Below are 22,517 nucleotides of genomic sequence, written 5' to 3'. Positions count from 1 at the left end.
TCCCAAAAATGCACATATTAGGTACAAGTGTGCATTTAAAAAAAAGTGAAAAAACAAAAATGCAGTCTGTTCGGGAAAATCGGTTGCAGAAATGTGTGTGTTAGTCAAAACTGTGTTTATTAGGGTAAATTTACGCCAAAATGCTGGTGAATTTTCATGAGGATCTTTTAAAAAAATCAGTTGCTGCCAAAATGTAGAGATCTGAAGTTAAGTCTGGGGAAAATGAGAGACCTGAACTTGACAGTTCCCCCTATCCCTGTTTGCAGGTGTTATTAATATTATTAACTTGCAGGAACTTTTTTCGATGAGAGAAAATTACAAAAATGATACCCTAACTGGTACAGAATTGGGCCACCTCTTTCTATGGCATGTCACAAGGCCTGCAATCTCAAATCCCCAACATTGGGCAGACGATGCTCTTTTCTTATGCAGCGATTTCCTGTGTGATGTAGAATAGTTGCCAGGCCTGTCTGCGAGAGACATGATCCATGCATGCTGCTCCAGCTGCTGCTTAACTTAATTTATCTCAATCCCCTGGAAGACGAAGCTGTGAAAAAATTATCGCTACGCGTCCTGCCTCTGGTTTTCATAGGCGCAGGATCCCATCATTGCCTTTCCTTTCTGTAATTCTGCGATGTTCATGCCTCGTTGGGCAAACATGACAAGCTGACATTTTCCATCAGTGCGTCAACATTCCCCCGGGGAAGCCAAACGGCTCCTTGGAAAGTGACAGCGACACAAATGACTAAGGAAGTCTGCAGGGTCCTGAGAGCGATGGGTAATGCTGGTGCGATAGCCGTCGTCTGTGTGTCTCTCTGCTCGCCCCCCCCCCGGCAGCCTGCCTTCCCTTATGCCATCATTACTCAAACAGAACTTGAGAAGGGAGCTGGTGTCATTCATTACCCTGGGGTCCAGATCCCTCAACAGCAAGGAAATAAGGGCCAGGATGCTAAAGGGCAGTGGCGTAGCGTGGGGGGTGCAGGGGGGCCGGCCGCACCGGGCGCAACATCTGGGGGGGGGGCGCTCGCACTCGCAGCTCTCTGCCCCTACCTGGCTCGCTCACTCTCTCTCACTGCAGTGCTGGCTGTGCGAATCCGATCCGAACCGCCGGGTCGCTGCCCACTGTGGAGGGGAGGGTGCCAGGCGTGCGGTGCGGTGCGGAGAGAGAGCGAGGGACTATCTGGGGGAGGGACAGTGCAGCGGGGGGGGGCGCAAATTACTTGCCTTGCCCCGGGTGCTGACAACCCACGCTACGCCACTGCTAAAGGGATGGGCATGTGGTGCTAGCTCCAGAAGCGTTCTCCTGTCTCCCTGCCCAAAAACGCAGCACTGCCAATTCTCTACCACAGAAGACTCCATTGCAGAAGACATGAGGCTCCATCGCAAGGGCTGCCCTTGAGATTGACCCAGAAACTCCAGCGGGTGCAGAATGCCGCTGCGAGACTCCTTACGGGGTCCTCGCCACGGGATCACATTCACCCGGTGCTATACCAACTGCACTGGCTCCCGGTGGAGTACAGGATCAGGTTTAAGGTGCTGGTTTTAACCTTTAAAGCCCTATATGGCCTAGGACCCTCGTACCTACGGGACCGCCTCTCCTGGTATGTCCCACGGAGGACCTTACGATCTTCAAACAAAAACATCTTGGAGGTCCCGGGCCACAGAGAGGCTAGGTTGGCCTCAACCAGAGCCAGGGCTTTTTCGGCTATGGCTCCGATCTGGTGGGACGCTCTGTCACAAGAGACTAGGGCCCTGCGGGACTTGACATCTTTCCACAGGGCCTGCAAGACAGAGCTGTTCCACCAAGCCTTTGGCCCAGGCACAGCCTGACCCCCTCCTGTGGTAATTCTTCACAGAACTCTAGCCCAATGGTTGCCATCAATTTGATTTGAACTGATTTTGTAATGAATTGATTTTAGAATGCTGTATTATTTTACTGTTGTTAGCCGCACTGAGCCCGGCTTCGGCTGGGGAGGGAGGGATATAAATAAAATATTATTATTATTATTATTATTATTATTATTATTATTATTGCAGAACAGCATCTAGCAGCGCAGGTGTTGCTAAAAGCTAGGCTGCACCTATCTAAGGGCTCCGTTTCAGCTTGTTTCTTGCTAGAGTAACCTCTGAGTTCTGTGTTCCCCTGGAGTTCTTTCCTTGCACCCCTTCTTGCCTTGATTTGCACCAAGGCTGGGACTTGCCATGGCAGGGCCCCACACCTGGATCAGACCACAGGTTTCGCTTAGTAACCACGTTGAGCAAAATATTCCTGCATTGCAAGAGGTTGGTCTAGATCAGGCATCCCCAAACTCGGCCCTCCAGCTATTTCGGGACTACAATTCCCATCATCCATAGAATCATAGAGTTGGAAGAGACCACAAGGGCCATCGAGTCCAACCCCCTGCCAAGCAGGAAACACCATCAGAGCACTCCTGACATATGGTTGTCAAGCCTCTGCTTAAAGACCTCCAAAGAAGGAGACTCCACCACACTCCTTGGCAGCAAATTCCACTGTCGAACAGCTCTTGCTGTCAGGAAGTTCTTCCTAATGTTTAGGTGGAATCTTCTTTCTTGTAGTTTGGATCCATTGCTCCGTGTCCGCTTCTCTGGAGCAGCAGAAAACAACCTTTCTCCCTCCTCTAGGTGACATCCTTTTATATATTTGAACATGGCTATCATATCCCCCCTTAACCTCCTCTTCTCCAGGCTAAACATGCCCAGCTCCCTTAGCCGTTCCTCATAAGGCATCGTTTCCAGGCCTTTGACCATTTTGGTTGCCCTCCTCTGGACACATTCCACTGGCCCTGTTAGCTAGGGATGATGGGAGATGTAGTCCTGAAACAGCTGGAGGGCCAAGTTGGGGGGGTGCCTGGTTTAGATGACCTTCATGGTCCCTCCCAACTCTACAGTTCTAAGCTTCTAAGATCTTCCATCCCTCAGTGGCCCATCAGGGGTGCTTTCAGACGGTTGCAGTCTCCCCCCCCCACCAATTTTTTTATTGGTTTTCCAAATTTTTAACAAACATAAAAGAAAACATTACACTATTAAAAAGACAAACAAACATGTATCCTAACTGTTAAAGTCCCAATTTAGTTATCATTCTTAGGTGACTTCCTCAGATTCCCCCCAAACTGAGTTTCCAGAGATCTCATTGTAGCAGTTTTCCAATATCCACTTTCAAATAAATTTAACTTATTCAAATTACCATCTTAATATCTTTTCATAATGTTTTCAATCCATAATATTATACAATTCCACATATTTTACTCCTAGGCCAGTTTGGTGCTTACAAGTCGTTCTACTTACGTTATTTTAGAATATCTAGCTAAATATTCCTTAAATTTCCTCCAATCTTCTTGATGTTCCTCCTCTTTCTGATCGCGGATTCTTCCAGTCAGGTCGGCCAACTCCCAAAAGTCCATCATCTTCATCTGCCATTCCTCCACTGTTGGTATTTCTTGTAGTTTCCAATTTTTGGCTAACAAAATTCTTGCTGCAGTTGTGGCATGCAAAAACAATCTAACATCTTTTTGGGGCAGTTCCATTCCTATTATTCCAAGTAGAAAGGCTTCTGGTTTCTTAATAAATGTATATTTCAACATTTTTTTTCAATTCATTATATATCTTTTCCCAGAAGTCTTTCACCAGACGGTTGCAGTCTTCAGGTGGGATTCAATCACACCCCAGCAAATTCAGATTAAGAATGTAAGAGCCCTACTGATCTGTCTAATCCAGCATCCTGTCCCCACAGTGGCCTGTGGGAAATTTGCAAGCGGGATTCGAACACAGCACTCTCCTCTCATCCGCTTTCCCGCAACTAATATTTGGATGCGTTGCTGCTTCCAATTGTGGAGGCAGGGCACAGCCATCATGACGTAAACAGGTGGTGAAATTATAGATTGGGCGGTCTTTTGAAACAGACCCGCTTCCCCAAAATATTGCAGTTGTTGAGATAAGGAAGGGGGTGGGGGAATCCCACTGGAAAACGTGGGATAAAGCCTGCTTAATGCCATGCCATCTAACCTTCCTGTAAGCAAAGGAAGATAAATGTCCTGGGCCTCTGCTGCATGCTCATTGGCCAGAAAAGTCCTGCCTGCCAGCCAAAATGGGACAGGGCTTCCCTTTACCACCATAACTACTTCCTTTTCCTATTACAGATTCCTTCTCTTTTCTGTGCCCACAAAAAAAGAAAAAAGTCTTCTTGCACCATCCAAATGGAAGTTCCTATTCCCTGCAACGCCAAGAGTGCTGGTCTCCACCGCCTCAGATTTGTCAACTTGGGAAACTGCCTAGTTTGTTCTCCTGTAAATACATCTCTGGAAACCATAGAATCATAGAATCATAGAGTTGGAAGAGACCACAAGGGCCATCGAGTCCAACCACCTTCCAAGCAGGAAACACCATCAGAGCACTCCTGACATATGGTTGTCAAGCCTCTGCTTAAAGACCTCCAAAGAAGGAGACTCCACCACACTCCTTGGCAGCAAATTCCACTGTCAAACAGCTCTTACTGTCAGGAAGTTCTTCCTAATGTTTAGGTGGAATCTTCTTTCTTGTAGTTTGGATCCATTGCTCCGTGTCTGCTTCTCTGGAGCAGCAGAAAACAACCTTTCTCCCTCCTCTATGTGACATCCTTTTATATATTTGAACATGGCTATCATATCACCCCTTAACCTCCTCTTCTCCAGGCTAAACATACCCAGCTCCCATTCAATGGGAATTTTCTTGCCACTGATGTTGGCAACTGGAGATTCCTCTTGGCAATCATTTCCTCCTCTTCTACCCACACTAGTGGGGGAGAAATCAGGGCTTGGCTACCCCTATTGCTGGAATAAAGCAGCTGCCTATCTAATCAGCCCTTGAAATTTTAAACGGCTATCTCTGTTACCATAGGAACATAGGAAACGGCCTTTTCCATTTCAGACTCTTTGTCCGTCTACCCCAGTGTTGTCAACTCTGGCTGGCAGCCTCTCTCAGGATCTCGGGCCTTTTCCTACCACCGTTTAATAGATCCTTTGTCTGGAGACACCAGAGTTTGACCTTGGAACCTTGACAGGTAAAGTATGGTTGCCTCTGGTCTCTCCCTCTCCTCTTCTGGTGACTCACCAATGATAGTGGCACTTAACCCTTTCCTTGCAAGCAACTTCCATAGCACGCCAGGTCACTTCCCCCAAGCACATCCTGTGAAGTTCGGGACACAGAACTGCATGCCAGTGTGACAACGTAGCTTGGACCTGCCGCACTCTTTGCCAAAGCGCACAGGAACATACCTTCCAATATTTCTCCAATGAAAACAGAGACGTCCCATTCCATGTTTGATATTTTAGTATGTTCTGATATGTGCTGTGAGCCGCCCAGAGTGGCTGGGGAAAACCAGCTAGATGGGCAGGGTATAAATATTATTATTATTATCATTATTATTTATACCCCCCAAAAAAACCTAGACAAACCTAGACAGCATCTTAAAAAGCAGAGACATCACCTTGCCAACAAAGGTCCGTATAGTTAAAGCTATGGTTTTCCCTGTAGTGATGTATGGAAGTGAGAGCTGGACCATAAAGAAGGCTGACCGCCAAAGAATTGATGCTTTTGAATTATGGTGCTGGAGGAGACTCTTGAGAGTCCCATGGACTGCAAGAAGTTCAAACCTATCCATTCTGAAGGAAATCAGCCCTGAGTGCTCACTGGAAGGACAGATCCTGAAGCTGAGGCTCCAATACTTTGGCCACCTCATGAGAAGAGAAGGCTCCCTGGAAAAGACCCTGATGCTGGGAAAGATGGAGGGCACAAGGAGAAGGGGATGACAGAGGACGAGATGGTTGGACAGTGTTCTCGAAGCTACCAGCATGAGTTTGACCAAACTGCGGGAGGCAGTGGAAGACAGAAGTGCCTGGCGTGCTCTGGTCCATGGGGTCACGAAGAGTCGGACACGACTAAACGACTAAACAACAACAAATACCCCACACATCTTACTGAGTTGCCCCAGCAACTCGGGGCAGCTTCCAACACATATAAAAACATAACAAAACATTAAACATTAAAAAAACCTTCCCTATACAGAATTGCCTTCAGACAGCTCAAGGGTCAGATAACTGCATACCCTCCAACATTTCTCCAATGAAAATAGGGACACCTAAGTGGGACACTCCGGGATCAAATCAGAAACCGGAACAGCTTCTCTAAATCAGGGGTGCCGGTGGAAAATAGGAACACTTGGAAGGTCTTCAGGAAGTGCCCAGAAAGCAGTATAAGCTTTCAAAGGGTGACATTTGCAGAAGCTTCGCTGCCTCTGCAGTTGTGCCATGCTGCCACCTAGAGGATCTTGCAGGTATCTGCTCAACTAAGATTCAACTAGACTAGAGAGTGTGCGGTTTCGGGTAAGTAAACTAGAATTAACACCCCATTTAATGATAATCCTGCAGGAACAGACTAGTAGGACTAGCACTGTCTACAACCCTTAGTTGCCATGTGGAATTTAAAATGGCTGTCTCACAATGGCGGGTTCCTCAGAATCAACCCTCAGACCTTAAGCCAAGCTCCATCATTTATTTTCTTTACAGTGGTACCTCGGGTTACATACGCTTCAGGTTACATACGCTTCAGGTTGCAGACTCCGCTAACCCAGAAATAGTACCTCGGGTTAAGAACTTTGCTTCAGGATAAGAACAGAAATCGTGGAGCGGTGGCACGGCGGCAGCAGGAGGAGGCCCCATTAACTAAAGTGGTGCTTCAGGTTAAGAACAGTTTCAGGTTAAGAACGGACCTCCAGAACAAATTAAGTACTTAACCTGAGGTACCACTGTACTTTACTTTGTGACCTCAGGCAGGTGCATAGACAGATAAATAGTGATTATGATATTGCTACGGCAGCTCACCTGTTCCGTGTAGCTTGTTCTTACTTAATTCTTTTGCCTAATTTCTTTTCTTTTCTGTATTGGAGTAGCCATTTTAATTTTTATTATTACTTTAAGAAAGCGGGAGCTGTTGTTGATTCTACAACAAAGGCAGTTTTCAAGTTTCTCTGAAATTCAGATGTGCGATGTTCCAGTTCCTTCTTTGTGTAAGATATGTTAATTTAGTCTTGTGGTTGAAAGAGAAGCAAGCAAAGAACATTTCAATTAGCGAGAAAACAACATTTTGGCTCTCCCCTCTCCCAACCACCAGATGCTACAGAGACAATGATCAATTTTCTCATTTTAAGAACCCAAGGCTATAATTTACCCCAATCTTCCTCTTTACAGCTGCCACGCTGACTAAAAGATCTGCATGTTGATTTCGCCCATCTAATGGACTGTGCCTAATTGTACAAGCCAAAGGACAAAGGTTTATAAATCTTACAAAGTGTCTTATTCATAGAGTACTAGTACCAAACTAGACAATACACTGGAGATAACATTAATAACTACTTGATGGGTTTTGTTTCAAAAAAGAGAGATTTTAACCAAAAAGCAACACAGGAAGCTGGCTGTTTCAATGTGTGTTCCTTCTGAATTGTTTTCTGGGAGATTAGACGTTGTGGAAAAGCAAGTGCTATCCCATACTTTCTCGTGCACTTTCCCCATCTCTGAAAGTCTGATCATTTGGGGAAGCAGGTTTGTTACGCAAGACCCTCCCAGTCAACTCTTAATTTACGGCCTGAATTTGCCATCCTGAGATTAAATCCCGCCCCAAAATAGCCACAGCCTGGAAGCCCCTTTAATAATAATAATAATAATAATAATAATAATAATAATAATAATAATATTTTTTTATTTATACCCCATACTTCCCGGTTCAGAAAACCAGGTTCAGGGTGGCTAACAACAAATTTAAAACACTTAATTGATGCAACAAAAAACAGCATAAAATACAGTCTAAAATGTGAATAACAATAAATTCAGAATTCAAAAATCAATTTAGGGGGGAAATCCATCCGATAAACATTTGATGATCACCAGGGCTAGCTGACTAAATTAGTCCTATTTGGGCCAGCGAGGAGACCAGGGGAGAATTAGCTGTGGGATCCCAGAGTGGGTAATCTTCATAAAAAGGGGAGGGGGAGGGAAGGAAGGGGAATAAAAGATCAGGCTAAGTTCAAATTGAAAGCCAGGTGGAATAGCTCTGTCTTACAGGCCCTGCGGAAGGAAGTTAAATCCTGCAGGGCCCTGGTCTCATGGGACAGAGCAGGTCGGAGCCATCATTGAGAAGGCCCTGGCCCTGGCGGAGGATAATCTGACTACCTTAGTGCCCAGGACCTCTAAACTATGATTATTCATGGATCTTAAGGTCCTCTGCGGGGCATATCAGGAGAGGCAGTCCCGTAAATACGTGGGCCCTAAGCCACAAAGAAGAAGAAGAAGAGTTTGGATTTGATATCCCGCTTTATCACTACCCGAAGGAGTCTCAAAGCGGCTAACAATCTCCTTTCCCTTCCTCCCCCACAACAAACACTCTGTGAGGTGAGTGGGGCTGAGAGACTTCAGAGAAGTGTGACTGGCCCAAGGTCACCCAGCAGCTGCATGTGGAAGAGCGGGGAAGCGAACCCGGTTCACCAGATTACGGGTCCACCGCTCTTACCCACTACACCACACTGGCTCTCAAAGGGCTTTAAAGGCCAAAACAGCACCTTAAACCTGACCCGATACTCCAGTCAATGGCCCTCTCCCTTTTCACCCTCCCTCTTAGCAAGACACACCTTGACTCACCTTTCGCAATGTTCACCCCAATAACGCATAATCACCCTCCCAAATTCTGTCTTGCATCAACACAAATCATGCAGCACCCACAACTCATCCAATAGGCATATCACCCGTTCAATCACTCAATTGATCTCCCACTCAGCTACTAAACCGTTATTGTCAATCACTCCTACGGTTCTACTAAAAATGCACCTCAAAATTACCAGAAGACAACGAAACCATTCACGGAGAGAATCGTATAAAATATCAAAAGAAATAGGCACCCATCCATCACACAGATGTTCTCATATCCTAGACAGCAACCTGGCACTCAACCAGGTTCCTATCTCCCACACAGTACTCTTATCTCTCTATGAGGTGAGTACAACCAGTTGGTTGCATGGATAGGGCTTCTGTCTTTAAAAAAAAAATTTTTTTTTTTTACTCCACTCTTCAGCCAAAAAGACCTGCCCAAAGAATCGCAAGAACTGCAGTTTACCCCTCACAGAGAGCTCACAACAACCTGCATTTTACAGGATCCTTGGCGGGGTGTGGGGTGCGGAGATAAGCTGTGCACAGTGGTACCTCGGGTTACATACGCTTCAGGTTACGGTGGCGCGGCGGCAGCAGGAGGCCCCATTAGCTAAAGTGTTACCTCAGGTTAAGAACAGTTTCAGGTTAAGAACAGACCTCCGGAACGAATTAAGTACTTAACCTGAGGTACCACTGTACTTTAAAAGTACGGTGTGGGTGTGACCTCTGGGAAATGGTGGATTCAGCCTTATTAGATGTATTTTTCAAGGCAAAGGCTGAATACTATCAAGGATCCTGCAATGGAAGATTCCAAGCAGGGCTTGGGACTGGATTGCGTTCGAAGTCTCTTCCGACTCTGTGATTCTGTGATTTTAAGGCAAAAAGGGTTTTGGAATGTGTGCTACTTCCTATATAGAAGTACAAATGATTTATGTTGCCCATCCAAAACTAAGTTGGTGGCCTTTCCTTAGAAAAAGCTTTTGGATTTACCCATGCTATTTCTTTCTTTGGGGGGTGGGGGGAGGAGTGCCGGTACTCACTGTGAAGTTGTTACAGCAAGTGCCGCACTTTTAACTTTACAGTGGTACCTCTGGTTACGTACTAAATTCGTTCCTTAGGTCCGTACTTAACCTGAAACTGTTCTTAACCTGAAGCACCATTTTAGCTAATGGGGCCTCCCCCTGCTGCCACACCGCTGGAGCACGATTTCTGTTCTCATCCTGAAGCAAAGTTCTTAACCCGAGGCGCTATTTCTGGGTTAGCAGAGTCTGTAACCTGAAGCGTATGTAACCTGAAGCGTATGTAACCCGAGGTACCACTGTATTTTTTTTAAAAAGGTGGTGATTTTCATATCCTTTAGTACCCCTAGAAAATACCCCCAGATCATTTACTAGAGTCACTTGTTCCACAAGCCATTCTCTCAATGGACGCAGAACAGACATAGTACCAAGACATCAAGAAGAAGAAGAGTTTGGATTTGATATCCCGCTTTTTCACTACCCAAAGGAGTCTCTAAGTGGCTAACCATCTCCTTTCCCTTCCTCCCCCACAACAAACACTCTGTGAGGTGAGTGAGGCTGAGAGACTTCAGAGAAGTGTGACTAGTCCAAGGTCACCCAGCAGCTGCATGTGGAGGAGCGGAGACGCGAACCCGGTTCCCCAGATTACGAGTCCACCACTCTTAACCACTACACCACACTGGCTCTCAACATAGGCTCCAGCCCACAACGGCTGAGATTTGCTGGGCTTCGCGGGCAGCGGATATTTTTAGCGTGCTCCTGTGGCTCGCAGCGATTTCCGTCCAGTTCCACTTCACCGGACTGTTGTGCAGCGAATGCACCAATAACCATCTGCCTTGCCCCCCTCCCCTTTGAGCACCTTCCCGCAGCGCAAAATGTATGCAGCGAGCACATGGTTGTGATGCCGGCTGCAATGGGGGCAGCTGTCACATTCCAAATGGCACATTTCAGCTGAGAATCGGAGGTGAAGCTAGGCGAACCAAACAGAGAGCATCCAGAGGCTTCAGACATACGTGAGGGAGAAACGGGGAAAGCACTCTCTGCTGAGTCGCCGTGGGCAGCGCCAGACACCCACAGACTCAAAAACACAGGGGCAGGAAACAGGAAATAGCACTTAACACATACCCCTCCTGCTCATTCTCCTCAACTCTTCCCCTTGGTCAGTAGTCCCACTCTTCCCTGTTTCCCCTCAGCTGGCTTGGATTCCCTAAATAAATCACTCAGGAGCGAAGGCCTGAAGGAATCAGTGAGGACCGGCCCTATCAATAGGCAAGCCGTGGTGACTGCCTCAGGCGGCAGATGTTGGGGCCACAGGGATGGAAGGAGACGTCACTTTCTGTGCCACTCACAGCTCCTTTTCTGTTCCGCTGCAGTTCATTTTGTGCCAAAACCTACATCATTTGTCTCACTGCCTGCTGTGGTGAAATTACGTAACTCGCTGCATCTCAAACTGTGGTTGGATTACAACTCCCATCATTCCTGACCAGTGGTCCTTCTTGAAGGGCTACCATCCCAGGTTGACGAGACCCATCTGCACCTTATTTCCCTCTACAGCAGAAACCGCCTTCTCGACAGGTGAGGTGGATAATGGACCGATTAGTGGAAGTTTAGCTCAGAAAGGTGCCTGTCAGGGCTTTTGCCTCTAGGTGGTGCACAGAGACTGTGAAACAGACAGGTAATTACTGCTCTCCTACTTGAGAGGCCTAACTTCTCTTATATGCTTTACCTAAGCCTGGCAGAGAGAAAACAAGCCTCTAAAACAGCACTTTAGCTGGAGGTTGGATTAGATTCCTCTTCCAACTCTAATATTCTGTGATTTAGGGTCAGGTTGCCAGCTCATGTGACAGAACTGAATGGGCTTAGGATCCAGCCTAAGACCCCCTTTTCTGGTCCTACCCTGGCCACACCCTGGAACACCCCATTCTGGGGACTTAAACCAACCCTGGCTCAGCCAACTGAGCCCTGGCTGAGCAAGTTATGCCAGCGTATCTGCAGCAGAGCCAAGGTGGAGGACCAGAGATCTGCTGCGTTCCAAGCAGGGGTGTACGAAGTGGGGGGTGGAGGGGGCGTGTTGACCCGGGTGCCACTCTGGGGGGTGGTGGTGACAAGATGGCCCCTGCTTCCCCCCAGCTGTAGAGCGGCCGAGGGCACACACAGTCAGTATGGGCGCAGTCTGTATGGATGTCGTGCATGCGTCACCAGGCGGTTTGCCCTGCCCCTCGGCGTCCCGTCCCGGGTGCAGGAGAGGGTTCCCCCGCCACTGATACCAAGCTGTTCGTCCTGGCGGATCCTGCCATAGAATTGCCCCTGCCAGGTCTGAGCCAAAAAGCCCTGGTGCCCAATAAGCCATCTCACGTGTCAAGGCTAGAATACCCACTTTGCATGTGGAAACAATCTCCTGGAGAAGTCCCTTACCTGAATCCATAGAGCGGTGGCGTAGCATGGGGCAGTTGCCCCGTGGGCACTAAATGGTATGGGGTGCAAAATTTAAACACCCTCAATACAGCAATACTTCCGTCTCTGGAAAATGGCTTCTCCATGTGAACCAGGAAGTGAGACCATGGCAGGACTCTTCTTTTCTTATCTCTGCGAAGATAAGTGTTACGCAGGCGCCGTTAAGCAGTTGAATGCACATGCATACTCCATCTGTTTCCCTCCCACCCACCTTAGTGCAGCCTGGCCACTGGCAACCCCAGCTATGCCACTGCCATGGACAGCCGGCGAAGGTTTTATTCTCGGAGACCATGCAGAGAGGGAAGAGTGGTTTTTATTCCATATAAGGCAGCTTTCTATACTCTTCCCCGCCCTTGACTACTGTCGTGACTCAGGAAATCAGTGCTTTTGACTGTCTTGAGTTTTTAAGGCTACATCCTGGCAGCAGTGGAGTAGCGTGGGTTGTCAGCACCCGGGGCAAGGCAAGTAATTTGCGCCCCCTAACCCGGGGCAAGGCAAGTAATTTGCGCCCCCCCCCCCCCGCTGCACTGTCCCTCCCCCAGATAGTCCCTCGCTCTCTCTCCGCACCACACCGCACGCCTGGCACCCTCCCCTCGACAGTGGGCGGTGACCCGGCGGCTCGGATCGGATTCGCACAGCCAGCACTGCAGTGAGAGAGAGTGAGTAAGCCAGGTAGGGGCAGAGAGCTGCAAGTGCGAGCGCGCCCACCCCAGATGTTGCGCCCGGTGCGGCCGGCCCCCCCTGCACCCCCCACGCTACGCCACTGCCTGGCAGGAAGAAGAAACTGCTGCCCCAAGCAGCACCAGTAGTCTAGGGCCAACGAGTGCTAAGAAAGAATCTACCTTGACCCCATTCTTTCCCCTCTATAGAAGACTTAGCCACACTTCGGGTTTATCCACACTTATCAGGCAGAGAGCCTTCTCAGCAGTGGCTCCCTCCTTCCCATCAGATCTCAAAGAGATAAAGAACTACGCAACTTTCAGAAGACATCTGAAGGGTTAGCCTTGTATTGGGAAGATTTTAACGCTTGGTGTTTTATTATGTTTTTATATGTGTTGGAAACCACCTGGAGTAGGCTGGACAACCCAGCCAGATGGGTGGGGTATAAATAACAAAATTATTGTTGTTGTTACCTTTCGCCACATTCCTTCCAGGCAGAGGTCTATGCTTCATTGCTCTGTGTCTGAGCCTGGTTGTTTGGTTTTCTTGCCCCAAATCTCCCCCGCAAAAACCTGCTCTTTAAAGCAGAATTGGAGCAAATGTCAGTTTGGTTTTTCCACAGATTGATGTTTGCTCTGGTTGGAGTGGGTTTCTGCAGGGAAAGCTCCAGAGCAAAAATGAAAAAGAAAAAAATAGGGTGCTCGGACAAAGAGCTTTAAATTGCAGACTATTCCTGGAAAGAGCAGGCAAAAGTTAAGTATGGATAAGTCCTTACTCTCTTCCTGCTGCATCCCCCCCCCCCCCCGCTCTTCAGTGCTCAATCGGAGCAAACAGCAATTCGAGTTTTCTCCGGATTGCCATTTGTTCCGATCTATCGCTAAAGAGCGGGTTTTCCCCTTAGAAAGGAATGGGGCAAAGGGGAAACAGCTCGGACCCCTGCTTTCTATGCAGGGCACAAGCGGAAGTGTGGACGAACCCCAAAAGGCTTTCAATGACCCTGCCAAAGTTGACAGCAGGGCAAAGGTCTGGATAGAGTCACAAACGCCTTTAACAGCCCATGCTCCTGTGCCTTTCGCAATAGTTTGATCTGCGGGCATTTGCAGATGATAGTGCTCATCTCCATTCACCGGAAAACTTGACCAGCTCATTTCTGTGCCGATTTCCACAACAGCAGGTCAGGAAGTTGTTGTTCATGTATTCCTGGTCCATGGAAAACCCTAGTTTAAAGAGAGGGTGCTTGTCCCAATTCTGAGTGCAGGGATTTTGCTGTTTTGCTGATTTCTCTGTACCTGAAGCTGCGTCTGTGTGTATATCACTCTGGCCTCCCAGGCTCCCCTGCACAAATCCACAGATTAGCTGCGCTACGCCCTGCAAACCCGACAGTGCTTTCATCCCCAAATCACCCTGCCTGCATTCCCCAAATTCTGTGGGTTTAAAGGCTGCTGCTCCAGCCCCATTGAACTGCAGTACAGATTCCTCTAACAATGAGACATTAGATCCACTGGGGCTCTGTGGGCCCAGTCCCTTCATTAGGCAAAAGAGGCCTGTCTGTGCAAGAGCAACAGGGATGCAGATTGAAGCTTAATAGGGACCGGAAGTGGGCTATGGGTGCTGTTGTGAAAGAAGCAGCTCGTTCAGGTGAACTTTCCTGGTCTACATTCAGTTGCACCTCTGCTACCAAGACACCCCTAGCATTCCTCACTTCTTCCAGTATGTTTCCAAGCACAATTCAAAGTGTTAGTGCTGATCTTTAAAGCCCTAAACGGCATCGGCCCTGTATACCTGAACGAGCGTCTCCACCCCCATCATTCAGCCCGGACACTGAGGTCCAGCTCCGAGGGCCTTCTGACAGTTCCCTCACTGCGAGAAGTGAAGTTACAGGGAACCAGGCAGAGGGCCTTCTCAGTAGTGGCACCCGCCCTGTGGAACGCCCTCCCACCAGATGTCAAAGGAAAAAACAACTACCAGACTTTTAGAAGGCATATGAAGGCATCCCTGTTTAGGGAAGCTTTTAATATCTGAAGGACTGTTGTATTTTAATATTTTGTGGGAAGCCGCCCAGAGTGGCTGGGGAAACCCAGCCAGATGGGCGGGGTATAAATAAATATTATTATTATTATTATTATTATTATTATTATTATTATTATTAAACTTTTGAAAACACACACACATTTCACATCACAAGTTCAAAGCGCAATTTGCATGCATATGAAGTGATAAATCAACGTGCATGGATGCAGAGAGCATCACTCTCAACCACACGCCCTGTTTGTTGACGCTAGAAACCGTCCTGCCAATAAACCATTTTAGAAAATCGGAATTGTAACACGACACTGGCCCTATGGATCATTGAGGCTGGCTTTGCGAGTAAAGAGGAGCTGTTTGAACTATTAAGTTTCAGCGGTTGAGTGGAAAGCAGTCTGAAGGCTCCCTTGCCAGCACAGCTTCCCCTCTGACCATCTCTGATCCCCGGGACAGCCAACAAGGCACCCTCCAGCTCCCCTCCGCCCCAGCCAGCATGGCCAGTGGTCAGGGATGGTGGGAGTTATAGGTCAGCAAAACTTGAGAGTTCACCATGTTAGCTACCAGATGCCTCCAAGCAGCCGCAAACAGAGCTGGAAGGCATGTTTGCTCCACGGCAGAAGAAAGGTGGGATACAGTGGTACCTCGGGTTAAGTACATAAAAGATCCATCGCATCCTGGTCACTGTCTCTTCGAGCTCTTGCCGTCGGGACGGAGATACAGGACGATGAAGACAAGAACGAGCCGTCTTAAGAACAGCTTCTTCTCCAGAGCGATCTCGGCCCTGAATGGGAAGCCCGGACTTTGAAAGTCATCTAATCTCCCTTGCTGTATTATACTGTATTGTTTAATTAGTGTTTTTATGGAGCAGTCAAGTAATTTCGTTGTCCCCGAAGGGGGCAATGACAATAAAGATATTATTATTATTATTATTATTATTATTATTATTATTAATTCGTTCCGGAGGTCCGTTCTTAAGCTGAAACTGTTCTTAACCTGAAGCACCACTTTAGCTAATGGGGCCTCCCGCTGCCGCTGCGCCCCCGGAGCATGATTTCTGTTCTCATCCTGAAGCAAAGTTCTTAACCTGAGGTACTATTTCTGGGTTAGCGGAGTCTGTAACCTGAAGCATATGTAACCTGAAGCGTATGTAACCCGAGGCACCACCGTATTGCTATGTGAACTATTTCTGTTTGCATTGCAACATTCAGCGCTCAGAAAAAGGCGTAGAGGATTCTTGGCTTCCGAGTTATGCCAACTGCTTGCCTGCAAAGGGAAATACCAGTTTTCAGTTGACCCTGCAGGTGCAAATGTATCTATCGGTGGAGGGAGGGTCCGTGTGTGTTCTTCTGCTGCCCATTTCATGCATCTCTTTGCGGAAAGTTTGTTTACCAGAATTCTTGCTTGGATTATACATAGCGGTGACCTTGAGAAAGCCTTCTCTCATCTAATGATAAGTTTGCAACATGCAGAGCTACTCCTGTTTGTGATGGCTGCTTGAAAAAGAGGAAGCAAAGCTTTGCCCAGTATAATATCTTGCCTTGTAAACACAATCGTTTTTCCATTAAAAAATAACGTTCCTTAATGTCCTCCGTTTATATCACGATGGCTTTGGGTTTTAGACATGCTGCTAATGCTGTTATGGCTGATATGCAGAGGGTGTGTTGTTATATATGGAATCATAGAATTGTACAGTTGGAAGGTACCCCAGGGGTCATCTAGTCCAACCCCTGCAATGCAGGAATTCTGCCCACAGCTGTCTCTAGGAGGGCTCGAACCACCAACCTTCTGGTTAACAGCCAGACACAGATCCATTGTGCCACTGGGGGAAGTCTCTTAATGTTTTCTATGATTTTCTTTTCTATGTTATGTATATGCGCTTCATTGCAAGTCGCTTGGAGAACTGTGAAGTGACAAGCGACTAATAAGATTAATGTTATTATTTTGCATTTATATTCCAGCTTTTTATTCCACGGAGCTCAAGCTAGCCTACGTCGCTCTCATTTAATCCCCACAACAACCCTGTGAGGTAGGTTAGGCTGAAAGGCAGTGACTGGCCCGAGGTTACCCTGTGACCCAGCAAAACTACTTAGGCTAGAATAAATCACAGACATGGTAGCTTTGCAAATAAGTGAAGATTTTACTCACAGAGTTTCCAGAAGTTACACCCATCTGTTGGCAGTAAAATGAAGATGAAATAAGGTTCCAAACCAGGTTAGGCTGAGAGCAAGTGACTAACCCAGGTCCACCAGTGAGGCCGAGTGGAAATTTGCACCCTTGCCTCCCAGGTCCTAGTCCGACACTCTAACCACTCTACCAGGCTGGATGTATTTCTTTAAAGCTTTTACAGCTGCCAGTTTCTGCCTGCTTTAAAATGAAAGGGAGGGCAGCCCTCAGGATGTGGCCAGAGACACCAGCTGCCTCTCTACTACCCCCCCCCCGGAGCTTGTTCCTTCCACCATTTTAGGAGCCTGCTTCCATTTTGCTGCCTGAGGCACAACAAATGATGCCCTTCACCCCCTGACACCCCCCCCCCCACAAGTCCAGGTGCAAAGTACCCCAGCTGTAGTTTGTTAAGGGTCTAGCTCTGTGAGGGGGGTCTCCGAACAACTCTCAGAACCCTTAACAAACTACATTTCCCAGGGTTCTCTGAGGCGAAGCCATGGCTCTTAGAGATATAAGTGTGCTTTGGAAGTATGATGTGACCTCCCTGTCTTTCTAAAGACCTCCTGCCAGCAAGCAAGCAATGTTTGCAATGCAATCCACTTTTTAAAATCATTATATGTTCACAGCGTTTGCAAGGAGATTGCGTTGGGAGTTTTTCTGCTTCTCTTCCATCATCCCACACACCAGCCCCAGTTTCAAACCGCTGTTTTGATTTTCTTCAGCCCATTCACACACAACCTGACCTCCTATTGGCAGCCAGCTCCCTTCCCCCTCTAATCCTCCTGGATTAAGCACCCATAGCCTGGGAACGGGTTATATTTAGCCGCTGCCGTTTTAATCAGCGGCGCATGAATAAAATTGGAGGAGGAGGAGGAGAAGCCGCACTGGGGAAAGGATCAGGAAGAGCTGGAGGAAACTGCTGTGTCATGAAACAATGGAAGCAAGAGGCATCCATTGGCAAAATGGGCCTTAATGTTCCTTGAAGGATCCTGTCTCTTCCCGTCAAAGCAATAAGGCCCACACCAGACCATGGGAGAAAGCATGGGGGACAACAACACTTGCTTTCGATGCAATGCCGTCCTTGCAAACAAATCAGAACGAATGCTCATTAAATAGCCAACCTCTGACCTAATTGCCTTTGCAAACAAGTCAGGACATATGCTCAGCAAACAGGTTGTCTGTAGGCACTCCAGGACGGGGCATTTGGGATCCAGTGCCTGTTCAGATCTAGTTGCAGAACGGACCCCTGTCCCATGCAAAAGAATTGGGCGGACATTTTGAGAGAATTCTTATTACAGTAGTCCTAGACAGCAGAAATAGGAGTAGATTGATTACGGAGGACAAGACGTCAAATCCTTCTCCTCCCCAAGATTGTGGCTTTAATACCCCAAATGGTTTTTTTGTGGGGTTTTGGGTGCATTTCAAGCTCTAATTTCAATGGTCTGGCATCCCTCCGCTTTTACATAGCAATGTGTATTATGTCATTTGCTTCAATGTGTGGTCAAAGAAAGCCCTGCTGCATTGATGGAGGCCTTCCTCCTGTTCATTGTGCTGTTTGTGGTCCCGGATTTCTGCCCCAAAGTCCTGTCTCGGCGGCATCGCTGGCTTTTTCCCCTGACCAAGCACCTCTGGGGCTTAGACCGTGTGACAAATAATAGATGACCTACTGAAACTGTTCCCGGGCACCGCTAAGCGGCCTTCTCCCAAATCCGGCACTTTTGTTACGTGCTTTAAACATGGAGGAGTGTTCACAATACAGTGGTGCCTCAGGTTAAGAACTTAATTCATTCTGGAGGTCCGTTCTTAACCTGAAATGGTTCTTAACCTGAGGTACCACTTTTAGCAAATGGGGTCTCCCGCTACTGCCGCACCGCCACCACACGATTTCTGTTGTCAACCTGAGGTAAAGTTCTTAACCCGAGGTGCTATTTCTGGGTTAGCGGAGTCTGTAACCTGAAGCCTCTGTAACCCAAGGTACCACAAGTACTTAATTCGTTCTGGAGGTCCGTTCTTAACTTGAAACTGTTCTGAACCTGAAGCACCACTTTAGCTAATGGGGCCTCCTTCTGCTGCCGCGCTGCTGGAGCACGATTTCTGTTCTCATCCTGAAGCAAAGTTCTTAACCCAAGGTACTATTTCTGGGTTAGTGGAGTCTGTAACCTGAAGCGTATGTAACCCAAGGTACCACTGTAATGCAATTTCCCCCACCTGCAGTCCGAGGGGGTGTTTGGTCCAGGAGCAATTTTATCAGGCTATTTGTCTGAATGAGGCCCAGCCGTGTTTGTGTCGCCATGTCCAGGTGCCTGCTAACGCCGGACGGACTGCAGAGCTGGAATCTGACAAGCGAGCGTTCACCCTGCTGCAGGCTTCGCCTTTCCATTACTTACAGACCAATTTAAGTAAAAGCCCACGTAAGCCAATGTATGGGATGAGCTACCGCTTGAGGAGAGGGCTGTAGCTTAGCCATACAGCATCTGCCTCAAATGCAGAGGGTCTCCGAACTTGCCCTTGCAAGTAAACCTTGTGGGAATGTTCAGGGTGGCAGGAGAGGATTTATTGTTTATTAATATCCTTCCTAACATCCTTTATGTAGCAGAGTTACAATCCCCTTTTACATGCACAGCAGATAGCTGGTTGCAGGCTCGTGCGAGCCTCTCACTATTATACAATTGAATCTGTCTCAGATTCCTGCTAAGTTCCCTTGAATCCCTCTTAAAAGAATAAATACGCCACAATCTTATTCAAAGTCAATAAAAGAAGTTTACTCACATCAGTTCACAGTTGGATTCCTGAAGGCAGACTTAGTTGCAAATATGTACATGTGGAGCTACCCCACATAGGGGAAATAATCCCAGTGCTTCTGTTGGCTGAGAGTTAGCAGAGCAGTCCTAGCTAAAAGCTGGTCAAACGAAGAAGGAAGTCAAAAAGAAGGAAAGGCGCTGCATGACTCGTCCTCTTGTAACCTGGACAGGTTAGGTCACGCCCACCTTCTATCAGATGCAAAAGGAAGGATGCTCCAGCCAAGCAGAACAGGACGTTTCGACTGACCGGACCAAACATTTCCTCGCTTGTCTTCTCTAGCATTACAGAGAATGTTGTACTTGACTGCTTCTCACGAATCACATCCCACAAAACTGATCTTTGCCGCTGAATTGGTGCAAATGTCAATCACATTTTCTCTGGATTGACTCTTGTTTCGATTTAGCGCTAAAGAGTGGGCTTTTGGGGGGGGGAACGTCTCAGACCCGTGGACAGGATAAGCACAAGCCTGGATGAGGCCTCAGTGCAGGCAGTGCTGCACTAGTGAAACTCACTTCAGCGCTGGAGACAGTGGAACAACACCCTCCATCACATCTGTGGGTAGCAGGCTGGTTCAAAGGGTGCAGGGCACACGCTCCTCTGTTGTCCAACGGAGGGGAATGTGCTCGCAAAGAACAGTCCTATGGTGCTGCTGCCCTCCCTCCATACACCCCCACAGCTCCTGCCTGAGGTGGCTGCCCGGCGTTGCCTAATGATTCTGTTCTGACTTAGCCCCGGGTCTCAGTGCGGCTACAGCAGTCCTGCTTCGAGCCAGGGCACACCACTTCCTGCTTGCAGAGCCGCTTACCAGGAAGCTGTGTTTATGGAGAAGCATCGCCCCCTACTGGTCTCCTCCACTTTGCACCAGAATGATGACTACGGAGCCGCCAGTGTTTCATAGCTGAGTAGGTATTTGAACCCTAGTCTCCCAGGTCCTAGTCAGACACTATAACTCCTACACTGCACTGGATCTCCTGTTGAAACGCTGGCCCTCTGTACTACTACTACTACTACTAATTTATTATTTATACCCCGCCCATCTGACTGAGTTTCCCCCAGCCACTCTGGGCGGCTCCCAATCGAGCGTTAAAAACAATACAGCATTAAATATTAAAAACTTCCCTAAACAGGGCTGCCTTCAGATGTCTTTTAAAAAGAAGATAGCTGCTTATTTCCTTCACATCTGAAGGGAGGGCGTTCTACAGGGCGGGCGCCACTACCGAGAAGGCCCTCTATTTGCCTTAGCGGGCCAAACCACACCCACCCCATACATTTAAAACATACTTAAAGCACTTTTAACAGTAAGTTAAAGGTTAGCTCTGCGAGGCATGGACTACAGTTCCCAGGAATCTTTGGGGGGAAGCAAATGTGTTTTTTAGGGACGGTGTGGATGTGATGCAGTGAAACTAATGCAAATATTTTCCAAGTGGAACTAGCAGACCACATATGTCTCTCTCTCTCTCTCTCTCTCTCTCTCTCTCTCTCTCTCTGTGTGTGTGTGTGAGAGAGAGAGAGAGTTTGTGTGAGAGAGATATCAGGCAATGGGCATGTTTACTTCAAGGGTGACATTTTTAAAAGTGGAGGCAGTCAGTTCAGTGCACTGTTGTTGCAATTACAGGTGTTAGTCAACTTAGCTATTATTATTAATCCTTATTTGTTGCTTACTGCAAAAAAAAAAAATGCCTCAAAAGTTGCCTCCTGTTTTTTTTAAAAAATGAGAAAAAGCATATTAATTTCAAATTAGAATACATCAAAAGATTTAAAAATAGGTTAACTAGAATTGCTCATCTTGCAATAATGTAAAAAGAACACACCCTACCCCACCCAGCGAAAAGATGAACACGAATAAAGAGTGAAGTGTCTGGGTAAATAAGAACCTCTTTCGCCAGTACATCTCTTTGGGGAGAGCAATGCCTCCTTACGCAGGTTGCAGCAACTAGAAAAGAGTCAGGCATAAATGCTTCCCAGCTTTTAGAAATGTGTTCCTATTTGTTTATGATGGCGCCTGTGTTTTTTTGTTTTTGTCTGATTGTCAGTGTTCACTCTTTTTTTGTTTTTACATTAGTGATCTAAGCCATGCTTTCTGTCTGCAGGTCTGGGTATCTGTGGAGATAGATGATAGATAGATAGATAGATAGATAGATAGATAGATAGATAGATAGATATAGATAGATGAGAAATAAAGAAACCAGTTGTGGAGTTAGATGGCTTAAAGCAAACAGGCAAATTATTGGATTTGTGGAGCGCAGGCTTACCGTATTTTTCACTCTATAAGACACACCCTACCATAAGACGCACCTAGTTTTTAGAGGAGGAAAACAAGCAACACAAAGCCTCCTGAGCGAAGAGGGACGAGCGCTCCCGCTGCGCTCAAGAGGCTTTGCTTGGCTATCCCTGAAGCCAGGAGAGCAAGAGGGATCGCTGCGCACCGATCCCTCTTGCTCTTCTGGCTTCAGCGACAGCTGCGCAGCCTGCATTCGCTCCATAAGACGCACACACATTTCCCGTTACTTTTTAGGAGGGGGAAAGTGCGTCTTATAGAGCGGAAAATACGGTACTAGGCACGATGGTGAAATGGAACTTCCATACTTAGAGAGAGTAAAGGTAAAGGTACCCCTGCCCGTACGGGCCAGTCTTGACAGACTCTAGGGTTGTGCGCCCATCTCACTCAAGAGGCCGGGGGCCAGCGCTGTCCGGAGACACTTCC

The sequence above is a fragment of the Podarcis tiliguerta genome, assembly GCF_965153285.1.
Source record: "Podarcis tiliguerta genome assembly, chromosome: 2".
Lineage (NCBI taxonomy): Eukaryota > Metazoa > Chordata > Lepidosauria > Squamata > Lacertidae > Podarcis > Podarcis tiliguerta.
The sequence above is the reverse complement of the archived record's forward strand: the minus strand, read 5'-3'. Positions refer to the sequence as shown.